Raw genomic sequence first — 13141 nt, 5'->3', positions numbered from 1 at the left:
ATACAGCTTGAAGGAACTGAGCTAACTAACGGAAAGTCACTCAACTACAAAAACACCAGGTTTGCTCTTAAATATAAGGCTTTACTACTTTACTACTACATGTTGATGTGAATACTCAAGACATTCTTTTCCTAAAGGCTTAACCTATATTAACGTATTCCCTTAACCTAAGGGCTCCAACCAAAATTGGGAACCTTTTGAACAAGGCACTGTACAAACACACAGGAAAGCTCTTCAGAGTGGGGACTGTCTAAATATGGGTAGAGAGGAGATAGGGTGGTATGTTTATACCAAGTCAAACAGTAGATTTGTAGCAGAAATAGATTTCTGGCCTCAAGTCCCTACACAGAGGAACAGGGACAATTTGTTTTTGACAATCTCTAGGCTTTAAAAAAGCCAACCTGAAGTCTAGTCAAACTCAATAAAAAATTGTGGTTCCACAACCACATTTTCCTTTATTTATGTTTTTGTCTTTCTTGTTGCTGTGTAAAAAAAACCACAATAGCCACAAAGCAACTGACTATGCATGAAACAGTGTCATATTATGAGGGGGGGGGGAAAAACGGTTAGGAAGAAATCTCTAGGCTTTAAAAAAGCCAACCTGAAGTCTAGTCAAACTCAATAAAAAATTGTGGTTCCACAACCACATTTTCCTTTATTTTTGTTTTTTTGTTTTTTTTTTTTGTGTGTAAAAAACCCCACTATCGCCACAGCGCCTGACTATGCATGAAACAGTGTCATATTATGAGGGGGGGGGGAAAAACGGTTAGGAAGGAGAAGAGAGGAGAGCAAATGGACAAAAAGTGTCCTTCCGTCTTACTTTTGGAAAATCAGGAATAAATAACACCACCACTAATACCTCCATTTGCACGTTTTAATCCATTTTTTAAAGAAGGAAAGAACATTCTCCTCTTTCTCCACATTTATTTGCATTGTTAACAGCTAGCAGTACAATATTAGGCAGACTTCACCTCTGTCCTATTATTGGACAGAAAAACATTTTAAAATACTCATTTAACTCCTAATGCATCTGTCCTCCTTCACCTTTTGGCAACAGGAAACAGATCATGATTTCATTATTGGTTTTAGTCATTTATACCTAGACTCTAAAGAGACAATTAAGAGTAAATGCCATTGAAATCAACAGATACTCAGTGCTTTAAAAACCTTTGACAATTCAATGAAGCTCTCAAACCTGTAATTCTGGAGCTGCAAACTCTGTGTGCAGACAGTGGATTTCAACATTTGCAGGGATCTCCAGCCCCAATGGACTGACTCAAATTCAGACATTATCTTTTGTGTTTCATAGAGTCCTGGAGACAACACTCACTCAGCAAAGATCCAATTGCAGGATCAGCAAATAAAGATGCTGCAGTAATTTTATCCTGGCAGCTGCATGTTTTAAATGACAGTATCTCCACCACCACCCCCAAGGAAATGTCACTTACTGCATCCCAGAAATCATACGCAGAAGTTCTGCACCGAGCTCTAAGATTTAGGCAAAATTCAAGCACTAGAAAAACATACTGATTGTGGGGTTCTCTCCAGAGAAGAGGCTTGGGGGGTCTTTCGAAAATTGACGCATACAGTGGCAGTCAGGATATCCCTGCAATACTGCACAGACTGGTTCAGTTGTCCTCGTGATGGAAATGAGCACACTGAAGTCACCACTCACAAAACAACACACTATCACAGCATTAGCCTTCTGCTGCAGCTAAAGGGAACAACTTCCAGATCTGTTGCAACTTGAACTACTAAATATAGCCTTGAGCTATGAGGCAAGAGAATGCCAGACTGTAATTCCCAGCTTGCTTTGGGTAGCAATCAACAGTGCCAAGAACATCAAAGACAGCAACAGCCACTAATTTCAAATATCACTGTTTTACAAATCATTATCTGTAGTAAAGAGGCAGCTCCTTTCAATTCTCAGGAAAGGGAAGCAATGGAGAGAAGGCAAGAAAGGAATATGAATGGTTGCAGCCATATGCTTCAGTCTGAGGACAACTTCGTATTCAAGAAGACGTCTTTTGCTCTACAAGAACTTAGAAGCAAGGGCAGAGGGAGACCCATGCCGTTGTCTGTTCTGCAACACACACGGTCCATTAGGAACTAACATAGACAGCAGCTTAAGACCAGGGTGGATAAGGCCCTCAGTAATGGGTTCACAACCTAGACCCAACCCAAGCTAGCATGGCAAGGAAGAAGAGGTGATGCATTTGATCTGCCAGAGGCCGCCCACTGAAGTGAAGAAAAGTCTGTTGGTACTGGATGTGGTCCACTGTGGGGATATGACACCAGTGCTCTCAAACACAATTGTTAGCAGACTTACTGTTTGATAATAAGAACAAAGACCATCTGATACCAAGAAACACATCCCCTGCTCTCATGGAGTTAAAGCTTCCCTTCAGAAGAGGGGATATTTGTTTCCTAGGTCACATCCTGCCTCCTGGCAACGCTGTGCCTCTGTAATTGCTGGCAAGGTTGGAACGCATGCAGTCTCTATTCCAGCACACACAATCTTCCGCTTAACCCAGGTTATAAGCCACTCTGGGTCAGAGAGAAAAGAGCAAATAAACACCTATCCACAAAGCCATTTACAAAGCTACCACTCAATGAACACCAAACGGTAACAGAACAAACCAGTCATTTCCAGATAACTTGGGTCGCAATACCTCCCAGCAGCAGGTCTACCCCGTATTGCCCTGCTGTGTTCCAGCTGTACACAATTCTCCTTTGCAAAGGGGAGGGAGAGGAGACTCTGCCAGCACACCAACAATACAGCTAGAGATTTTTCTTCAATGTTCAGAGACTTGTAACATTTTCCTCTTCACCGTATTCCAGAAAAATCTTGATGCACAAGATATTAGATCCTTTAGTTCATTCTTCAAATACATCTACCAGGTAAAAGGAAGGTAAAAGAAGAACACAGGGGAACAATTCACCCAAGGTCACACAGTACATCAGTGACAGATTATGAAAAAGACCCCACACTCTTGAATGCCCCCAAGCACCTGCCCTGCATTGTCAGCAAGCTCCCCACTATTAAATCTCACATCAATACAGTCTTCACTTAGAAAGCATATGTGCAAAAAAAGGGTGTGGATGTGCGGGGAAGGGGAGGAGGGAATAGTTCTCAGAAGCTCACATCCTCTGCTTTATTTGACTTAGAGGAGATTTAAGAACTAATTACTAAATGAAACAATCACTGCTGGTAACAGCCCCTCCTTCCTCTTAGTTCCTGGAATTGTGTCTGGATCCTCTGACTTTGCTACCACCCTACGCTGCACAAATAGGTATTTGTGCATTTACCAAAATCAGCCTCATTCTCCCTCTCAAACCTCTACCTGTTTCTGTGACAGGTTTACGCTCCTGGTTACCCTTCCAGTATCCTGACTTCTTGTTTTCCTCCAAAGAGGATTTTAGTCCGAAGACCAAGGATTGTTTAGGCTTACCCTCGCTCTCATCCCTCTGCCAAGCTGTTTGCTGCCTCAGAATACATGCTGACTCTATATTAAGAATACCAAGTGAACCCCACAAACCTCTAATGACTCTGATTCATAAGCATTTAGGCAATTAGATATTAAACACTGGGTTTGATAGCATTGCATACACTTGCATTTTGATTGCATCATGCATGCCTGTGAGAGACTTAATCTCCAAAATTAGCTAGATGATTTTTAATTTCTACTCAGAAAAATGAGGTTAACAAGGAAATTCTCCTTTGCTTGATTCACCGGTTGCAGGCCCAATCCTCCAAGGCAACATACATGGGAAATGCAGGGTTGAGAGAGCAGTGTGGCCCCTACAGATTCATTCTAGGTTAATGTGTACCATGCCACAAAGTGCACATCCTAATATACTTTAGCACCAGATTAATCCCATCTTGTCACTGTGATCATAATCAAGTCTTTTCTTAACTCTTTCTTATTGTCCTTTACTGATGGGAGAAGGGGGAGAGAAGCTTCATTCATTACTTTTTATAACTTGCTTGGAGATCCTTAGAGAGAAGGCGAAGTAATTAAGCCATTTGTTCTATACATGTCTTCAATGACTCCTGTCACCACAAAAGCAGGTAAGAGATTATCCAGATGTTAGTTTTGCTTCATAGAATCAGGTATGTTGGAAGAGAAATCCAGGAGTCATCTAGTCCAACCTCCTGCTCACAGCAGGCTTAGGTTGCTCAGGGCCATGTCCAGTCAAGTTTTGAGTATCTCCAAGGACGGAGGTTCCACAACCTCGTTGGGCAACTTGATTCTTATGAAGCAGCAGTTTTCCAAAAAAGCTGTTTAAATTAGTAAAACTGTAAGTAATCACAAATCCACATCTGCAATGAGTTAACACTAAGGGAAGCTATTCGTAAGATTCTATTAACTGCTTTGGCAGATTCTAAGCTCATTCAAAAGCAACTTTTGCTTTGGAAGCTCCCAACTTCTAATGTGGCTTGATAGATATTTGCACACTGGACTAGCAGTCAGAACTATAGTAGTATTACACTCCACTGATGCTAGCTAGCTGCTTCATAGAAACTCTCTGATTTCACTAGCCATAAAAAAATATTTTTAAAGCTCTTCAGGAAGAAGCCCTTTCTGAAGAAGATCCAGACTTGTCAAAATACCACTTGCATCTTGCCTGGCAATATCAGGCTAAACTTCCATGCAGAATATAAACATCTCTGAAGATTAGACTGTTTACTACAATACAAAAGCAAATGACAGAGGACAGCCATTTTTGGGAAAAACCCAAGTAAAATAAATAAAGACATGCAGTTCCTTTAAGGACAGTTTAAATTGCAGAATGCACACAGCAAACCCAGCAGCAAACAGGTGACACGCACAGAAAGAAAAAAACCTCTCACCCTTCTGATCACATGACAAATTGCAACTACTCAACTGGAATCCAAGGCTGCAGCTCTAAAAGTAGTCTTTCTGAAGCTGATTAACATTTCAGTTTGAATCTTTAATGCAGAATTAAAACTTCAGGCTTTTTGTAGCTGAGGTCACAACACAGAGAGCCTTTAGCAGAGGAATGAAAATAAAGCCACCCACTGAATATACAGGTGAGGCTTGGCTAGGATATAATGTTTATTCTGGAAATAAGAAAGAGGGGCAGAGAAATCTTTTTGCTGAGCAGATAAACACCATAAAGCAGCGCAGCATAGAAGGGCTCTGCTCAACACAAAAGATCCGCAGCCTTCTGTGATGCATGAAAGCCTTAGATCTTGTCTGCACCCCGCTGAGCTAGTGAGCAGGAAACGGTGTTGCAGCGTTCTGATGCAGACCTACAGTGCTCCTCTACGGAAGGCTCATGCCAATCACTCCTCAAAATACCACAGAGCCAGAGTGGAACCACCGTTCTCCTTTTTAGGTTGTTACTCATAAACAACACTGACAATGCTTTGCCTTTCCATATATGCACTTTTGCATGCCAACTCCCACATAAACCTGTCAAAAATGAATATGAACATGCTACCCACAATTATGATATAAATGACACACCCAACTGTGGAACAAGAACCTCTTCAAAACGCTCTTCAGAAATAGGTATCTAGCTTCAATGCATGTGATAGCTCTCCTAACAAAACAGCTGAGCAGTCTCAGCTACACAAGTTCAACGTCCCTTCTGCACAAAGCCATTTACTAAAGTCAGCTCTTGTGACAGCACTCCCCAGCTTGAGGTTAACTTCCCGTCCTTCCACCACACACACTAGCTCCTTCTTACAGGTTCTACAGAAATTGTAGCAAGAAACTGTATGCAACGGGTGTTAGGGAAGTCACCTCTTCTGCATAGGTGACAAATGCATCAAGATACACTCTCTCTTCTCTTCTTACAGGTTCTACAGAAATTGTAGCAAGAAACTGTACGGGTGTTAGGGAAGTCACCTCACCTCTTCTGCATAGGTGACAAATGCATCAAGAGACACTTTTTTCTTCGTTTATGTAATTAGCTGCTACTCTCTGTCTCACGTTGTTCTTAACACTTTCAAAAATCTAAACACACAGTCTCAGTGATTCTGTCTGCAATTAACATTAATGCATTCATGTATTTATACACCAGTTATCGTCTGCCACATCTGATCTTCATCACCACACTAAACACTTTTGCCCACATAACTGCCTCTTCCCTGTTTTCTCCACTCCACCTTTATTCCTGGAGGTACATCCAGCAGTTTGTCATGCCAGCCTTCTAGAACAGTAGGGATAATTTATCATCTTTCAGAAGAACTGCACGATACTGGAAAAGTTTTGGCACTTAGGTCCTATACCAGATACTGACCTAAGTTTAAGCACATGAATGAAGTCAGAACTACTGTAGTCCCTAGGAGAGAATCGGCCTGAATCTGCCCTTCATTTCAAACATAAAGCTTCACTTTTTATAGCAATGAGTTGGGACTCAAGGACAACTAAATTTATTTAGGCTCCACTCTGGCATCAACCCACTGTATGACCTTGAGGAGGTCATTCGGCCTATTACACTCCCTCTTACTGCAAGAAAATTATGGGACCTCCATAGTTAAAAGCTCTGTGATGACTATTTAAGATAGACATTCGAGGAGCAGAAAGCCTCGTTACTTGATTAGAGAAGTCCAGAGTTCTGCTTAAGCAAGATCCCTGCATACGAATCCAAAAAGAACAACGGGGACATGTGAGGAAGGGAGGAAAGCAGAGATTACTTGCGTTACAGCTGCCTCGACTGTGAACAGGGGAATTTTGATCTACAGCAATCCAGTTTAGGCATCTGCATCACACTCAAAGCACTTTCAAAGGCCTATCAGTCGTTACCAAGTGCAACAGCCTGACACAGTGACTCATACTAAAAGGTTCCACGTGTTTTGAACCAACTGGTACTTGGGCTCCCAGCCCAGATCTGTCTCATCCTTCCATTTCAGTCAAGTGCAGCACAGCCCGACTTGTGCTAGGCTACAGACCTTCGCCAGAACTTCTGCCCATTATCTCGAAAGGGTCTCCAAATACAGCGCACTTTGTAGCATCTATGAGGAATGGCTTCCAATTAAGTATTTGAAAATATTTATGACTGACTGTTAAAGAGCAATGGCATATAGGGAATACAATTTGCTTCTCTACTCCTTAATTAACAGTATTTCAGTGGTTGTGCAGATGCTGAAGGTGTGAAAATCCCACTAAAATACAAGCATTCAGGGCATTATAAGTTGATATCTGTAGAAATTAGCCTATTTTGATTTTAGCACTGATAGCCCCAACTGTGCATAGTGTTATCCTCCAACTCCATGATCAGCTAACCTAGCAGAAAAAAGGTTACTCTTAATTATGTGCACAGAGAAGCCAAGCAAATGGTTGACTTTTCGAGTCCTAAGACCTTACAATTTGTTTTCATCAATACCATCTACTCCCTTGGAAAGGGTTTGGAACAGAACTGGCCAAACTGTCCATAACAAGCAAAGCATTTTAGCCACGCTGACAGTCTTCGGTCTTTTCTATTATTTCCCTTTTTCCTCTACCCCCCAAGTTATTTAGTAAATTATTTATGTGACTATATTACAATCTCACAGGTGTTAATGAATCTATTCTTGCAACTGTCCCAAGGGACAGACACATATCATCATCTCTGTTGTAAAGACACAGAAGTCACAATATGAAGGGACAGGTCAGCAAAATTATGACCTGAACCCAGATTTCCGAGTACCAGTCCAATGCCTTAGTTACAAAACAATAAATATTAACAAGCCCCCATAAAATTAAACAGTATTTGAAAACAACCTAGGGAAAACACTGTAAAAGAGAGGCTACTGCCAGCAGCAAGCTGGTTGTGGAATGCCCATTTGAAACAGCTGGCTCTGATTTTGCTTTCCCCAGGGTACAATTATCTTCAAAACTCCAGAGCAGGACATTCTCAAAATAGCACTTAGAGATGACATTCACACAACGTCAAGGCAGAGATGCAGCCTGTTGAAAATCTAAGCCTCTGCAGGCTGAAGTCAAGTCATGACCTTGCACACTGAGAGCTACATACCAATTCACTGAGACGATGTGGTTTCTAATACACAGTCCAAGTGCCATTCTCCAAGCCAGTTCCGAAGCTGAGAATTGAAAGGCAAGGTTCATGATGCTATTAGCTGATCATCAACAGCTCTCAGCCCCACTGACGAACAGCAAGAGAGGCTGCACAGCTTGTAAGGTTATTGGCCACTCCACCTACCATGTACTACCAATAAAATCTCTATTTTTGTGCAAAGGGACCACTGATTTTGGTAATATAGCCTCCCTCAGCACAAACTGACGCTAATAGTATGTCCTTTTAGCTATGCTTCCAGTCCTTTCAAAGTAACTTGGGAAGCATTAAGAGCTCCATGGATGCTCAAGATTTCACATCATCCCTAAGGATGCTTTGGGATAACATAATTTTAATTCATCAACTTGCAAAAAGCATCCCTTAGCAGCCATTATTCTTGGACCTCCAGCCAGAAGTGTGGATGCCTCATCTTAAGCCTGAAATTCATCTGCTCAATATCAAAATGGACAAAGAAGCATTTCAAGGTACTAAATCCAAGTTAGTTTTAACACAGCTAGCTCAAGCAGTGACAACAGCAGTAATATAGTTACACAAACTTCATTACAGTCCACAGATTACACTAGGGACTCCGGTACCTCCTCTGGCTGCCAGACCACACTTAAGCCCACGCTGCCACAAATTATTTCAAGGGCTTCCTACAGTAACGGGATTCAAATCAAGACAGATACACCCTTTGCTATCACACATCCAAAATGGCATGCGGAGAGCCTCTCATCCCATGGCTCATACCTATAGAAAACTCTTCTCTAACGGTCAGGCAGAAAGGGTGGTCTGAATACTCTGAAGGCTGAATGACAGCAGGAGACATGACCTACAGCCAGATGCAGCAGCATACCTCTGTCACTGCTGATGACTGATTTTAGTAGCTGAATTGAGGACTGGTTACTGGGTCACTCCAAGGAATCGCTGCACCCAGTGCCAATAGCTGGTGAGGTTACAAAAGTGTGCAACTCAAGCAGATGCTGAGTAAAAGACATCTGACAAGTTGAGTAGCAGGAAGGACCTGGGGGGAAAGGTAACAATTTCAGAATAATGATGGAATTATAGGACAATGCACCTACACATCCAGCAGAAAGAGTTCAAAAGAATTGAGTCAGGGCACTGCAGTCCACTCATGGGTCTGATACACCGTGTTTTCTGGCAAATGACATCCTCAAATTCCCAACACTAACTTTTGAAGGTGAAATTCACTCCTGAGCCAAACACAAGCACAAACACTACATTCTACTTGACTTGGTCTTAAATGACCTATCAGCTTCAGCACAGGGATGGATCTGACCTAGGCAGAGCTAACTGACAAAGGAGGATAATTTGGAGGAAGGGCACAGGAAATACTTCAGAAGGATGTTATGAAAATATAATGAGTGATATCCAGATCATTGTGTCATAGGTCCTTTTCCAAAATCCCAGAAGACTACTACGCAACAACCCATTATTCTTATTCAAAATGTTGACCACCAATAAGAACTGAGCCCACAGACAGCAGATGTCTCTTATCTTTGTATATTCGCACACATTTCACAATGGCCAAGCGCCCAGGCAGTTATTTTTGCCGAGTTAAGACCTTGTTTCATAGCAAGATTAACAGTAAATTTGCAACTTGTAAGCTCTTCAGGGACTGAGTATTTTCAGTGGAAAGCCTGACATTTACATACATCACATTGCAGCCACAGAAAGAAAGGACCACAAGAACAGCTGTTGTTTCTCTGCAACTGAAAGAACAGGCAGACATGACAACCCCAATGCCATCACGTGAGTGCATCTATAAAAGCAAATAAATGAAGCAACTAATGCTAGACAGCGTACTGAGTTTTTGTGCTGAAGCAACCCCAAGTCACATGTTCTTAGACTGCCTTCACAATTCAACAGAAAAAAACAGCTTCTCAGCTGAAGACTATTGCCAGCATACTTTATTTGCATTACTAGATGTCAAGCAGTCCATTTTCAAAGGCAATACCACCAATCGTATTGTAACCTTATGAATCTATTTTCTGTCCTAACGGGAAAAAAATATACATGTACAGAAACATGTTACTTCCATCTTAGTACAATCCAATTGCTGTCACTGATAATGCTGGCATGATCACACACAAACCAGAGCATTCCGCTTAACTGTCTTTCCACTACAATTATTCTGGCATTAGTGGCACCAGCACAATCTCACAGCACATGGTAAAAAACATGCACAACACTAGCCCTTAAAAATGTGACATCAGTTTTTCTTTATCATTTCTTCACCCAAACACCATTTTAAAGATAACTATATTTTCATGTAAAAACATAGTCTCTGAATATTAATGCATGGTATAACAAAAATCCCAGATACAGTCAGGTCCTCATTTTAGAAAACAAGTAACTGTATATTAATTTTGCAAAAATTTAGATGTCCACCTTCAGCATATGCCACGTTAAGGAGATAGGTGTCCATTCTGCCAATAGAACAAGGAAGGAGAAGAAGAGATCTTCCTTTAAGATTGTGAAGGACACATGCAATGTCAAACTAATAAAGTGATGACCCTGGCTGAGCTGTCCTTCAGGAACCAATTCCAGAGCAGTAAACTCCAGGAACAAGTCAAAGGACTATGCCCGTGACCCTAATCCCACATACTCCAGCAAGTCCACTACTCTCAATATGGAAAGAAGCACCTTTCTGGAGAGGTCCACTAACTACACAGAGTGCAATCGCTCTCTGAACGACAACAGAAGGAGAATGAGCTGCCTGAAAATGTGTCCTCCCCTGTTTCTTTTGAGTCAGAATGACTTTCAGTCCTTCATAATGAAAGCAAGAAGGAAACAAGTTCAACATATGGCCTTAGAAAGTAGAGCATTTTTCCTAACCAACTACAAGTAAAATGAGTTTATTTCTACCATTCTAAGTAACCACTGAATATGGTAGCAACTCCGGACCTCTTATTACAACTATTCAATTCATTTTCAATGAAGGTGTCACACAACCATGATAGATATGGTGTCAGCTGCCAAACAACACAAAACAAGAAATGCTAAACACACATGAGAGCAGCCAAGATAAGAATGAATTCTTACTCCTCTGTGAAATGTTCCTTTTGTGCTCTCTTAAAAGTATCTCATTATAATAATAAAGCTAGATCAAAAAATAGCCATGTGTTAATCAATACCTCACAGAAATATTATTTACAGACAGGTTAAAATAATTGCTAACAAAGAGATGAATGCCAATCTAGTTACACGAGAAACAACCATATTATCCAGCAGCGGCTACAGTACTCCAAGACTCCAGATACTTGGGAGAGAAAAGAAGCTATTCATAAATTTATTTAGTATGGTCCCTATGCAGAAACCTCAAACACTTACAGATAATCCCTCTCTCCCCCTAGGTTATTTGTCTAGACATATTTTAATTAAATGGCATAATTCTGGTCACTGATGTGAAAATTATTTAGTTTATTTTAATAAGGTCTTTTGGTCTACACTACTCCAGCTTCCAGAAGTATAACTCACAGCCCATGACAAGTTAGACATATGTTGTAATGAATGTGATAGCGCCCGTTGCCTCCAGACCTATATAAAACATCGGCACAAAGGTGGAGACTACCATCTCTGTTTACCTTCAAAGCACATGCAAAATGTCAGCTCTCCCACAGAATTACACAGAAAACCCTAAAAGACCGTGTATCCTCTTTTTTTGTGGGAAGCCACCGGAAGCCTTCACTAGTCAGTTCTTTGTACAAGCTTAAAAAGTGTACTGCATCGTACATGGAGATCAATTTAATGCACAATTCCCAGAATCTTCATCGAGTCTCAAAGGCAACCCAGGAGGGGTATAACATGAATCCATTTCATGGCTGTTTCAGCCGTTCAACACATGGCCTGGACAGTCTCTGTGGACAAAGTATTTTGTAACCCAGATCACAAGATAAAGTTGTCCTTGCCTATACCCCTTCAAAGTTTAGTCTTCCACGAGGAGCAACATGCTACTGGTGTAGGGGAAGCACAGATACAGCCCTCTACCACTTCCCTGGGACAGCAACACTGCAAGGCAAACTTCTAACATAATGAAAAGCTGGGTTCAGACCTCTTACATTCAGACCTAGTAATAAATTCCACCCACAATTCAACTTCAAAGTATAACTAGACCTACAAGTTTGTTTAGGCATTGAAAAAGAGATCTCCAGCTTGTCACAAAATCCCAAGTCAGATATAAATTAAGAAATAGGTAGTCTTTGATACATGCCCATATGGGATGGTGATCACTCTTTAAAGATTTTCACCGTAATAGGCCAAAAATTTTTGTATTCACTGTCAGAAAGGTCTTCCAGTGGAGAAGTGAAACAAGTTCTTGATAGCAAGTGCAACCCCTCAGCCCCATGTTCATGTTTAGTCATGAGTTTGCTATTCCAAGCTACACTATAATGCATTTTACAAAAATATCTACTATTTAATTTAGAAAAACAGCAAAGAGTGATAGCACAAATTGCATGGACTGATGTATTCAATATCCTTGTAAAATCAAATTAAGAGAGGGGTTGCTTTGAGAAGATTGACATCTTCCAGTAAAAGACAGCTGTCTGTGTAAGCATCAGTAAGCCGACCTCCCTCATTTCATGAGTGGCCCCTTCAGTTTAGAACTGGAAGACACTGGCAAGGGAGAGAGAGATATGGTTGTTTCATTTACCACGATACTCCTGAAGAACTGTAAGCAAGAAGAAAGCTGCAGTGCTCAGGGACTCACTTTGGTACTTGATACAGGTTTTTGAGTTCTTTATAAGTATTTCTTCAAGCTATTCCTGTTCAGTACATCCTTACAAGAATGGATAGCAGTACTGAAGGACACAGATTTTATACACACACACACACACAAAAAGCAGCTGCAATGAAAAGAGCCCATAATGCTGTATTTCACCATTTCCCCAGGTGCATCACAGGCTTTCCCATCAGATCACCAAGTCCTTGTTCCTCATGAATACAGCAAGAAGCATTTGCCAACAGCTCTTAAGGCCATCCATTTAAGGAAAACAAAAATTAGATAGGTCTAAAACACTGAATCATTCTGCTAAAGTACCCTTCAAAAGACAGGGAGCAGGCTTGCCAAGAACTAACACGCATGCTCTAA

The sequence above is a fragment of the Aptenodytes forsteri genome, unplaced genomic scaffold (genome assembly GCF_000699145.1).
Source record: "Aptenodytes forsteri isolate BGI_AS27 unplaced genomic scaffold, ASM69914v1 Scaffold16, whole genome shotgun sequence".
Taxonomy (NCBI): Eukaryota; Metazoa; Chordata; class Aves; order Sphenisciformes; family Spheniscidae; genus Aptenodytes; species Aptenodytes forsteri.
This window is presented reverse-complemented; position numbering follows the sequence as displayed.